The sequence below is a fragment of the Lactuca serriola genome, chromosome 5, assembly GCF_051521515.1.
Source record: "Lactuca serriola cultivar US96UC23 chromosome 5, Lser_US96UC23_V15, whole genome shotgun sequence".
NCBI classification, from domain to species: Eukaryota; Viridiplantae; Streptophyta; class Magnoliopsida; order Asterales; family Asteraceae; genus Lactuca; species Lactuca serriola.
The window spans coordinates 277,401,849-277,415,347 of NC_136412.1; the positions used below are offsets into that span (position 1 = coordinate 277,401,849).

General features: G+C 29.9%; 1 long non-coding RNA gene across 1 annotated transcript; it reads right to left on the bottom strand.

Moving 5' to 3' along the window:
- Positions 1 to 602: 602 nt before the first annotated feature.
- LOC145054401 (uncharacterized) lies at positions 603 to 6,391 on the bottom strand. The gene is made up of 2 exons (XR_013684790.1): positions 6,144 to 6,391; positions 603 to 824 (listed from the first exon to the last, which is right to left on the bottom strand). It is a non-coding gene; the product is annotated as an uncharacterized LOC145054401 (long non-coding RNA).
- Between the last annotated feature and the right edge of the window lie 7,108 nt (positions 6,392 to 13,499).

Below are 13,499 nucleotides of genomic sequence, written 5' to 3' on the forward strand. Positions count from 1 at the left end.
AAAACATTGTTCTTTAAATAGAATTTTTCAATGTTTCATTGTGTACTTATGTCATACATATGTAAGTTTAATCCCTCAGACATTTTCAATGATTAACTTCTTAAACGTTTATTATTTTTGTTATATCATATTTCCATTAACTTTTATTTTACAAAAACTTATTGTCATAAACTATTTCAAATAATTCTTTTAAATGCTTTTTCTTTAATTTATTAAAATTATTTTGATTTTTCTTATATGTTATATGAAGTCCCCGTATAAAATTTACATTTTTTTTAATTATGTTAGATTTCAAGAAAAACATTAATTTACATTTATATTTAATTAAAAAACAATAAAATATTATATGGTTATAACATTTTTTAATATTTGGTATTTGTTTTGTTTTTTAAGTTGGGACACGTGAGCATTTGGACCGGTGGACCGGACCAGACCGGTGAATCGGACCGGACCTTTTTTTGGACACCCTGGTCCAGTTCTCGGTTCTAAGATTTATCTTCGGTCCGGTGTGACATCCCCAAAATCACGGCCAGAAAAGACCCGTTTAATTTATGCTTTTAAAATGATTTCGGAGTAATCATTTGATTAAAAGAGTTGCGGCATTTGTTCCCAAAACAAAATATGATAAAATAAGATTTACCAAAGCATTTCTTAAAGAAATGTATTTTTCGTTATATTACAATACTCGGGATGTCATGTTCCGATAAACAAACCAAAAGCATAAACATTTCAATACAGACCTTACAACAGTTATTTACAACAACAGGTCTATAATCAAAAAAATAACTTGACAAGTCATCCAACTTATGCTCTGGCGTCACTACCTGTAATACAAAGAAATTGAGTGGGTCAGGCTTGGGAGTCTGGTGAGCATATAGGGTTTTCACCCCAAAATAAATAATTATATTTAATTCCTCCAACCAACAATAACCCAATTACCCATTCCCGTTATTCTCACTTTACAACCCTAAGACAAATAACATAAGGGACCTAGTCTAAGAATATTTCATCGGGGGGACAACACATGCTTCGGGGGTTCCTCAACAATATAAGTCAAATAAGACAACCATGAGGGGGAAAGAGTACAGCGAATGAACACCCAAGTTCATTAACACCTACAGGTGGCGAGCCTGCTAGCGTTCCACAAGACTGTCTAGAAAAGTCTGTGGTCGTCATCTAAACTCCGCTAGATGACTAAATCAAAAACATTGAGGCCTCTCATCTTTTTATCACAAGACAACTATCTACCCATGTTCTACCCAACATTTTAGTAGATAAAATATACATTTTCATACATAGTTTAAAACCTGTATAGTATGTAGGGGTGAGCGCGGTGCGGTTCGGTGCGGTTATTAGCCAAAACCTCACCACTAACCGCAAATGCGGTTAATCCATTTTCAAAACCGCATGGTGCGGTTATGTTTGCGGTGCGGTTTTATTTTTTTTGTGTTGCGGTTTTTAACCGCATGGATTTGGTGCGGTTATTTTATGTGGTTTTTAACCACAATTTAGAGTTCAAATAGTTTTAAGACTTCAAACATATTACTTGTAATAATAAAAAAAAAACCATAAGGTATAAGACAATTAACTATTTAACTAAAACCACAAACAACTAATATCTTAAAAACGTCAAATCAATAGTAACTAACAATAAAGGTCTTAAAATTGTCTAGTTTCATCATTTTTCAAAGTTAAACATAAGAAAAAAACTAACACTTTTGTTTTCTAGTATTTTATCCATCTTTTAGTCATGAAACTTGTCTTATTTTTAATATTTAATAAACTAATAATTGATAAAAAAAATTGTATATAATATATGCGGTGCGGTGCGTTTTTTTGCGGTTTTTGAAAACAAATAACCGCACCGCACCGCAAATTTGCGGTTTTTGAAAAACAGAAAACCTCACTATCGGTTTTTATTGCGGTTGCGGTTTTTCGGTTGCGGTTTATACGGTTTTTGCGGTTAATTTTAGTTGCGGTGCGGCTTTTGCTCACCCCTAATAGTATGTTCATTCAAAACACATTCCAGATAAAAGATGAGGCACAGAAACATAACACATATTTCATAGAGAATAAATCATATTTATGAGATTAGAAGATAACATAGATACACTCACATAACACATATACTTAGTACGTTAAATCGATACTTGTATAAGATCGTGCATTTGAAAGAGATTATGTACCCCCTTTAAATCAACACCAATATATAAACACATACCACGTATTTCATAGTAAATACTTCGTATTTATGTATTAGGAGAAAGTAACCACACACTCACTTGATCAGAAGATGATCGGACAGCACTACGACTTGTAGAAGTAGTATCCTTCGGTAGATCTGGAAGATATTCACAAAAACCGGGCTTCTCGCGGGCAGAGCTTCGGCTCGAGAATCTCACTTCTCGGGATCTTCAGGGCTTCGGGTCTCGGGAATGATACCGGGGCTTCGGGGGGTTAAAATAAGGCTTAGAGAGAGTGTCAGGAGTGGGAGAGAAGAGACGGAGCAACCAAAATCGGCTGCCCCTTGAATTCTATTTATAGGGCAAAAATTTCAGGCTCACCTCGTGAGTTTTGCAATTCTCACCTCGTGAGCTCGATATGTTATTGCGTTCATCATGGCCACTTGCCCCAGAATACGTTCGTCAACTACTCACCTCGTGAGTTTTGCAATTCTCACCTCGTGAGCTCTGACACCACCTTGGGTTTCACACCCCGAACTTCAGAAATTCATAACTTTCGCATATGAGCTTCGTTTTTGACGTCCTTTATATCCACGCGTAGGTGAGATTATGCTCTACAACTCTCGTTTAGACTCCATTGGCTAATTTTGACTTTAATTTTAATATATTATTAATATATTATTTTTAATAGGCCGGGACAGGAAAACTCCGTTAGAAAATCATAACTTCTTCATCCGACGTCCGTTTTCGCATATCTTTTTATTGTTTCAATACTATCGATGAGATCTTCGATTCTTATTTAGATTGTTTCGGCTAAAAATCAATCGATCTCAAATCGAGGATTCGTGCTGCATACTGCTAAGTCGAAACTTCGGAAAATCATAACTTCCTCATACGAAGTCAGATTTGGGTGTCCTTTTTATGCACGCTCTCGGTTTAATGAACCCTATGAATTTCGTTTAGATTACTAAGGCTAGATATCGCTCTATCTTAAATTCATATTTTACGTCATTCAGCGTCGTGTCGGTTCTGTCGCGAAACTTCGACATGTCATAACTTCTTCGTTATAACTCGGATTTCGGCGTTCTTTATATCTCCGGAATCCTTGTTTCGACCACTACAACTTTATGTAAAAATATCGGGCTTACCTCACACTTTAATTTTCACGTTTATTTTTATCCTTTATTAATTATATCTTTATAATTAAGTAATAAGCACACAAATACACATAATTCACATAATACTCAAATATTTCATCATTAATACTTCAAAAAAAGTTACAAGGGTTAACCTAGACTATTACATCAACGAAAATGTCTTGCCTGGAAACGTGGGCGTTACATCCGGTCCGATTTTTTTCTCGGTTTGGTCCGGGTTTAGAACCGGTTGGACATGCTTAAGATTTATGTGACGTTTTTTAAACACCCATAACTCATTCGTTTTAAGTCGAATTGACCTGCGGTTTTTTCCAACATTTAGTTTACAGTTTGTAGATGAATTTAAACTATAATTTTGTTTATTTTGGTATTATATTCACCGAGTTACAATCCTTCAAAGTAGAGCTATCAAAGCTGAAAAAATTCTGTTTTTCAGCAAGATTTTGTAATCTGTGACGTTTTTTAAACACCCATAATTCATTCGTTTTAATTCGGATTGACCGGGATTTTTTCCAACATTTAGTTTACAGTTTGTAGATGAGTTTAAACTATAATTTTGTTTATTTTGGTATTATATTCACTGAGTTACAATCCTTCAAAGTAGAGCTATCAAAGCTGAAAAAATCCAGCTTTTCAACAAGACTTTGTAATCTGTGACGTTTTTTAAACACCCATAACTCATTTGTTTTAAGTCAGATTAACCTCCAGTTTTTTTCCAACATTTAGTTTACAGTTTGTAAATGAATTTAGACTATAATTTTGTTTATTTTGGTATTATATTCACTAAGTTACAATCCTTCAAAGTAGAGCTATCAAAGCTGAAATATTTCAGTTTTTTAGTATTATTTTATACTATAATTCCGAGTCCGCGTTTAGCACACATGGTAGAGTTGTAAGTGAGTATCAGACTAGTTTATCGACATTGATGGTTGAAGCTGTGTTATGCACCCAAGATTGGGTGAGAAAGTCTACAAATCTGATAGTTGACAACGTTGATGACATCTTAAACGATGATGATATAGCTTTAGGTAAAAAAAATTACAATCTTTATTCTTTTTTATACAATTATTACTTTTTATTAAATACTAACAATATTTTCATTTGTGTTTATGTAGAGATTGCACAAGCTTTAAATATGTTACATATGGGTGACAATGACATGGGGAAGAAACCAATTGAAGATTAGATTATGAGTTTACGAAGTTTGTTAGTTTGATCGATTTTAAAGTTTAAACTATGATTTTTGTTGTTACGGTAATACTTTTGTATGTTTGTCTTAAAATTGTTTAACTTTTATTGGTGAACTTGATTTATATGTTGGTTGCTTTTATTTGGTAAAAATTAATTTTTGCAAATTGCAAGTTATAATATTATACATCAATGTGGATTAGTTAGGCATGAAACGGAAACATATTAATTTTGCAAGTTATAATATTATACATCAATGTAGATTACTTATAATCTATGCAATTAAAATTGTACCGGTCCAAATGGGTCAAAAAATCGGAAAACCCGGACCTGGACTCGGATACGGACACGACTCATCCGGTCCGGTCCATGGTCCACAAAATTCTCCATAGCCGGTCCGGTCCAAATGCTCACCCCTACGTGATAAATATCTATAAAATATATTTATTTTTATTTTGTATATTTTACCTGTATATAGGGTGTAAAATTAAATTTCATCAGTTAGAAGATCCTCTCTAATAAATGAAGGTTTTTTTTACCGTTTGTCATACTCTCCTTCAATTTTTCAAACATCATTTTATGGTTATTTTGAATTATTTTTTTTCCACATATCATTTTATAAGTTTTTCAATTTTATTAAATTTCATATAATATTTTAATGTAATAATCATAATAAATGTATGAATAAATTGATATCAATTTTATTAATAAAATTACCTTTTAATTTCAAATTTTCTAAAATTAAAGCTCATTAGTTTCTTTTATTTATTTAAATTACTAGTTTATAACCAGTGAGAACCACGGTTATAAAATTAATTAAACTTTTATAGTAAAAAACCAAAATTATTAATCAATTATTTTAATTTATTACTTAATAGATGTTTTTTAGTTATATAAAATTATAATCGTTGATTTAAATAAATAGGTGAAGTTATATCACCTTATAATCTATATTAATTTAATTTTATTTTTTAATCTAATGTTATTAATTGAATATAATTAGAGTGAAAATTTTTAAAATTTGAAATTTAAAATATTGAATCAATAATTAATTAATGTAATTAGAGTAGGAAATTTAAAATTTAAAATTAATAGGTTGATATTCTGACATGATAAGTGACATATAATATTAATGAGGAGTTCTAATGGTATGACATTTGTCAATATGAGAATAAACATATTTATTTACTAGAATAAGGAGATTTGTTTAAATTCAAAAGATAAAAAATATTTTCATTATAATAATTCATTGTTTTTTCTTATTTTCTTATAATTTAAAAGTTTTCAAATGTTTTGATCTTTATATTTAACATTTTTTTAAATAACTCATATAATATATGGGTTTTATAACTAGTTAGATATACAAAACATAAAAACAATACATTACGCGGTTGAAGTTTACATGTGTTGATTTCAAAAACCTCCACATTCCAATGGTAAAAAAATATACAATAATTTATTCAAATAGTAATAAGTTTTATAAAATCTACATGGAGATGATCTTATCAATTTTTGGTTTCCAAATTTAAAGTATAAAATAAATTGATAAATACAAACATCTTAAAAGTTAAAATCAATAAATTAGCTTACTAAAGATGATTGTTATAAGAATTACCTAAACTTGATCAAATTCCATATTGCTATATCTACCGATAACAAGGCAATGATACCAAATGTATCGAGTTTTTTCTTCAACTTCATTTGCATATATGTTTCTCCTCTAATTGCTTCTATTCCCTTTGTTGATGGTCGAGCCTTACAAACACACCTATACCACATGTTTTTCCTCTTTCTTTTCGTTTTAAGAGAGCCATTTTCAATTGTACTGCACAAACACACTTGTACTACTTTCCCAAACATTTGTACTAGCTTATCCATTTTTATCATTCATCATTATTAATTATTATTAAATACAATTTGAGCCCAATATTTAGTCTCTAGACTATTATTTTCTTAACATTTGTACTAGCTTATCCATTTTTATCATTCATCATTATTAATTATTATTAAATACAATTTGAGCCCAATATTTAGTCTCTAGACTATTATTTTCTTAAAGGACTGATATCGACAGCAATAATACTTACTTTCATTGTTAAGATTTTTTTCAATATCCTCTTGTGTTAATTGACATGATTTTGACAACAAGATATTTGTCCTTTTCTAATTATATTGTTCACAAATAAGTTTACAAATAATATTAGTCGTCAAGATTCTTATATACAATTTTAACATTATCATGTAAAGATTAAATTTTCTATTGTAATAATGGGTATTAGAGAAATTTAAAAAAAAAAAAAAAAAAAAAAAAAAAAAAAAAAAAAAAAAAAAACCCTACAATTATCACATTATGACATATACCATATAAATTGATTAAAGACTAATGTTTATATAAGATCATCTGGAGTACCAGCAACAAAGGGGCTCATGGTCTACGTGGCCACAAGAATTGTGCGTGCACACCAGCTCGGACCTTCGTGGTTGGGCATGATTGTGGTGATTTGTGGTGGGGAGGACGAATGAGCACGACTAATGAGAGACCGGTTCTCTGTGTGTGTGTGTGTGTGTGTGTGTGTGTGGTCGTGGAGAGTACTTCATGGCTTTATTGTGGGTGGTGGTGATTCATCTGAATGTTCTCCATGACCGTTGTCGTGGAGAGTATTGCAGATTATCTAATCAAACACTTTTAAGAATTTTGTTTGAGGATTCGAGTTCTCCTTGATATGTTTATGAGATATTGCTCGATCATGTGTGACATTCAAGGTGAGTGGACATCACACCTATAAGACTAAAAGGTATGGTCAATATCAACCCATTAGAAAAGTGTTGTTACCTCTGTATCACATCATCTTCACTACAACTTCACTACCACACTACCACCCCTTGTAATGGTTACCATTCCACATTAATTATCTTTTCTTTTACATTAGATTAAATAAAAAAATATAACTATTAAACATAAATAAATATTTTACATTACTTAAAAACATAAAATTTTAAAACCTAAATTACTAAAACAAAACATAAACACATGGAAATTTAAACCTAAATTGCTAAAAAAACGTTGAAAATAAAATATAAATATTAAAAAACTTAGAACCTAATTTACATATTTGTTGCGGACTTGTTGTTGTTGAGTTTTTAAAAACTTTGTTAGATTTTTCAGGTCGAGATCCGGTTGGGGCTTTGTGTTTATAATTATGAAACCGATAAGAGCTATTTTTGCGACAAGCTTCCTCTGTTGATTCATATTTTTTTCTAGAAAAATTAGAGTTTTGTCTATTTTTTCGCAAGTATGTATTCGCTACTCGCTTTTCTGGATGAATACCCCGCCCGTTTCGCTTTGTCCCTTCCCGGTGGTCGACGAAGTTAGACTTCCGATGGACCCTCCCCTTTGGTGTCCTCGAAATCATTATTGAGGTCGAGACCACAACCCACATCTGACTCGGAAGTTCTCGGCCTTTTGTTAGAGCCGGTTGTCGATTCCGAATACGTCGTCTCCAGATTAAGGGGCCATTTTGGACCCTTACGACAAATATCTCATACTTTTTGGTGGTCGAATGGTTTACCATTGTTGTCAAGCTTGTATTTGTAGCATGCGGTTGTAAGAATATTGAAATTGTTGTTACCACTTTTGTGCATATTTTTAAGATTCTCAAATATGTCATTAAATTTAGTGCAAGTCGCACGTAGGTCACTCCATTTTCCATTGACCGCGTCGACGGTCCGTTCCGTTTGCCCCTAATAGTTTGTGAAAGTGGTCCAAAACACGATTCTAAAAACTTTCTCCTAATTATGTGTTGCCTCTTTTCGTGTCACACAATATGAAAATCCAAACTTTTGATAAAACTTCCTCCTCTTCTTCGCTCCAACCCCTAACTCTTTTTTTACCTTTATCATTATGTTGCCTTCTTCTAGATGATGATTGTGTTTCTGGTGCCTTTTCTTCGTCATCATTGTCGAGGTTTATAGGTTGGGATTGAGAAAGTGGGAATTATGATGGTTGTGCTTGAGATTGTTAATGTTGAGAAGGTTGGAGTTGAAATTGTTGAGAATAATGTTGTTGATAAATTTGGAATTAAGGTTGATTGAATTGTTGTGGTCGTTATTGTTGGTAGTAGTTTGGGTGGTATTAAAGGTTGGTGAATAGAGATTGTTGTTGGATTGAGATGTTAACAGTTACATGTAATTAAGATGTGCATATGGATCCTTTTGAGTGGTTAGAGTGGGTGGGGTATTTTGATTTGGATCCATAATTTGAAGAAAATATGAGAAAAATAGAAAGATGTTGTGTGTTTTTGTAGCGTGAAAGATGTATATAAAATTGTTGGTATTTATAGTTGTAGAATGTATGGTTAAATTTAAAAAAATAAATATTTTTTTTAAACACAAACATTTACATGCATTGATTCAACGGACAAATTTTCAACTGTTTGCAAAGTTGCTCTCTTATTGGTTGTCTTCATGCGTAGAGTGGGTCACGTCACAACATACCTACACCCATTAGGGGAGATGTTCAAGTGTAGCCTGGCTTGCCACATCGGACATCACACGTAGATTGACCTCCCATACCGAACAACCTAACAATAACACTAAAAAAGAAACAATAAATAACACAGAGACACGATAGTTATTCGTAGGACTTAATAGAACCAATAATAAACAAGCTCCAAACTAAAAGCCTAATTAGCCACAAAGTGATATATTGTAATCAAAGTTCACAAAGGGAAGCCAAGTAAGATTTGGTGCACCCTTTGGGGTTCTACATGGATAAAACAAAAGCCATGAAAAAGGAAGACAACCGATATCCATCCTCTTCATCTGCCATTAAACTCCATACCTTCTAACATGCCATCGAAAAAAACCACAACTAAAGGAGTCCATTTGCAAAATTTACTGAAACATCATTAGAATTTTCCTCATCCAGATTATCTTATGCCATCCAACCATATTATTTTTGTTATTTATATTGTTTTCTATATCATATATATATATATATATATATATATATATATATATATATATATCATACATACTTATAAAGCTAGCATTTTTTCTTGAATCTCATGCATTTGAAACCCCTATAAAAATTTGTCAACACCTCATGCATTTGAAACCCCCACACCTTTTCACCTTCAAAGTAATTAATCACACATAATCCCATTCCAAGAAAATCACACACTCTATAAATTCAACACCTCATAACATACATACTTATAAAGCTAGCATTTTTTATTGAATCTCATGCATTTGAAACCCCCTTTTTTAACTTCCTCAAACCACATTCATTTGAAACCCTTTTTTTTTAAATAATGCAACTCAAAAGTTTTCTTAATTATGATTTAACACTCAAAAGTTTTATAACTTATATTATGTTTAATTAGCATTTACTGAAAATTTTACTATAAAAAGGCCAATCTTTTCGAAAGACATGCATACAAATCATATACAAATTTCAAAAAGAAAACAAACTTAAAGGTTTTTGTGTTGGGTCGAGGTCTTATGACCACTTTTGGAGATATGTTATTATATTAGAGCTTTTAATTTGTAAGTTTGTTATACTAATTCGTTTTTATATTGTCTTCGTTTTTTGATTATTGTAACACAGTGGTTGTATATTGTAGTTTAATCGTTAATATATTGATCATTTGTTATATAGAGTGATGTCGAAAATATTTAATTAAATATTTTAGATATGTTTTTGTTTTGTAAGTGTACCATTTCAAAAAGATAATTAATTAAAACTCATACATATGTTATACTTTCCATCTCTCTCTCTCTCTCTCTCTCTCTCTCTCTCTCTCTCTCTCTATATATATATATATATATATATATATATATATATATATATATATATATTATAATAGAGGTCAAAACACTTCAACCAAAATTTATTTAAAATCTAATATTTCAAATGCTTTTTAATAATGATTGTAAAAATTTCAACATGTGTTATTTAATTGATTGATTAATAAAAATATTAATGTTTTGAAACTCCTAACTCTTAAACTTATATTATTTAATTTGTTAGTTAACTAAAATATTTTTCCTATACAAAGATAACATTTTTATGTTTGGTTACTCATATTTGTTTATGTAATTAGAAAACAATGTGTACATAGAATGACTACTTCAATTGCACATAGGAATCGATACCACTAGAGATGTATGTTGTCTTTAACCGGTGGTAGGAGATCAACATACCCTTTTTAATTATTTATATCAATGTTTAGTAATATCTATTTTATATTCTTATTCACCTTAATTTTTTAGGTACAAATTAAGGAAGAGGATTCTTGGCGCACTAACATAAATTCAAACGTATGCCTTGCAAAATATGTAATTAAAATTAAATATCATATTTACTAATCGACTTATTTTAAAACTCTTGATGACATTTATGTATAAAGATATATTTTGTATGACTTCATTCTTAATTTTAATGTTTAATATTTGAAAGTTCATATATGAAACCATGGATGTTTTGGTGTAATATAAAATAATGTAATACAAAGTTTATGAGTTCAATATTGTTTATAAATAGCTCATTCAAAACAACTTATTTCTTATTTTATCCAAAAAATATTATCGGACATAAGAAAAGTAGATTATATTAATGTTATATAAAAACTTTTAGTATATATTGGATATTATAAAAGTAAAAGTAAGTTTATAAGGTATGGACTATATTAGATAGTATCAAAATATAACTTGATGGATTTTTATGTTATTTGATAATTCGGTTAATGCCCAAAACATGACTAAAAACATAAATTTCAACATATTTCTATTTTTTCTCATAATTATTTTAACCACTTAAATGCATTCTTGCGTAAAGCGCGAGGTTACGCCTAATCATCATACATACTTATAAAGCTAGCATTTTTCCTTGAATCTCATGCATTTGAAACCCCCATAAAAATTGCCAACACCTCATGCATTTGAAACCCCCACACCCTTTCACCTTCAAAGTAATGAATCTCATTCATTTGAAACTTCCAAGACTATTCAACTTATTGGACTTAATTTGACTTTTGAAATTCCCTTCACACAAATGTAGTTAGCCTATAAATACTTACTTCTATAGAAACAAATATCCTAAACGAAAACAAAATACTTCTTTTGTCTAATTAGTGATCATTTGTTTTCTGTTTTGGTGTAAATGAAAGTCTTATGTTGTCAATATAATATTTAAGTTCAATAATCTATAATAAGGAAGGTATGCATTTTGTGTTTTTAATCAAAACAATTGGTTTTTTTGTTGGTTTGTTCACATATTGTGTTTTTAATCGTGAATAAAAGTAGCTCTTAGGTTTGAGAACTTTCTAACATCTATTTTAAAAATTGACACATGCAATATTTTATTGAGCATACAGGTACGAGCAAATATTTTTTGAAAGGCAAGACTCTACACCATCCATTTCTTATAACTTTATATTATTGGGAGTAAAATTGAATTGGTGAATGGAACAATCAAGGGTGAGGATTTAACTTCAAGTTTTATGATTCTAACTCTGCTTGAAATGTGATATGCTTAATTATTCGAACTTATTTATAAACACTCTGAGATTTAATGAATATTTAAGTTGAAGATTACCTTACATTTTAAACAATATGCAAGTTTTTGTGTTGAAGTTCATATTGAGATGTAGAAATTCACTTTAATGAGTTGATGAGTTTATGGCTTCATGATGAAATTTGTAGTTTTTAATGAGATGATGCATTGATGTTTTTAAAGATGATACCAGAAACTTTACCCTTTACCGTTGTTAATTGTTGTAGGTTTGTTGTACAAGTTGTATCTCTTGGTTTTTAATTCTATTGTTGTTATCCATTCACATGTTTCATATTATTGAAAATGATCAATGCAATGATTTTCTTAAATTGGCATTAACAGAGTAAAGAGTCAAACACATTAATTGCAATAAAATAATAATTGGACTTTTATGAAGAAACACATAGCTCGAACAAGCTACCCCCACAACTTAAACCTACAACAAATTCTTAATAATTAATAATAGAAATTATAATAAATGTTGAAACTATAAAACAAACATCTAATAAGAAATATCAATGCCAAGATTGTTAAAATATGTATTTTTTTTAGTTATTCACTAATCTTGGTTTTTATTTTATAATAAATTTCATATTAATGCAAAATATTCATTTGAAAGTTACACAAACTCTTGATCTTTCAAGTAATTAACCAAACATACTCGTTTTTTTTAACTTAATTAAATCATTCACTTTAACCTCCTTAATTTGATTTATTTAATACATTAAAATTGATTATTATTCTAAGTTCAACCAAATCTTCATTTTTCAACCTAATATATACATATAACTTATTGGTTAAAATAAAAATCTCTAAATATTATTAAAAGAGAACCCTTATGACATCATCTAAAACAATCTGGACCGTTGATTGTGTTTTCTTTATATGTTTTACACCCTTAGATCCATTTGCTTACGTCACCTTGATCAAACAAGAAGTCAATCCGTTATATTAGGAAATTAAATGTAGGAATTGAATGAAAATGATACTTGAATTCTTTCCAAACTTAAAACTACAAAATTGGTTCCTTATTAATGTAAACCTTAAATTTAGGCTCTATTTTCATTCAAAATTGCTTTCCAAATATATTATATGTTGAAATCTCGGAAACTGTTAATTTCAAATTTCAAAATTTTCGGATATTATTATGAACTAATACACTTTCAAGAATGATATCTTCTATTTTAAATTTAAATGAGATTTCAATCGATTACCTGCTAATTTTCATCATATTGACTTGTATATATATTTCAAACCTTTTTAATAATCGATTTACACAAACATTATGTCATAATTCCCACGTAGAAAACAAATGCAAAAAAACTTCAACCTTCCCATCAGTCTGATTAGTCGAATAAATGTATGTATTTCTTCCTTAAATCCTTTTAATCTGTAAGTTTGATATTGTTTTCGAAA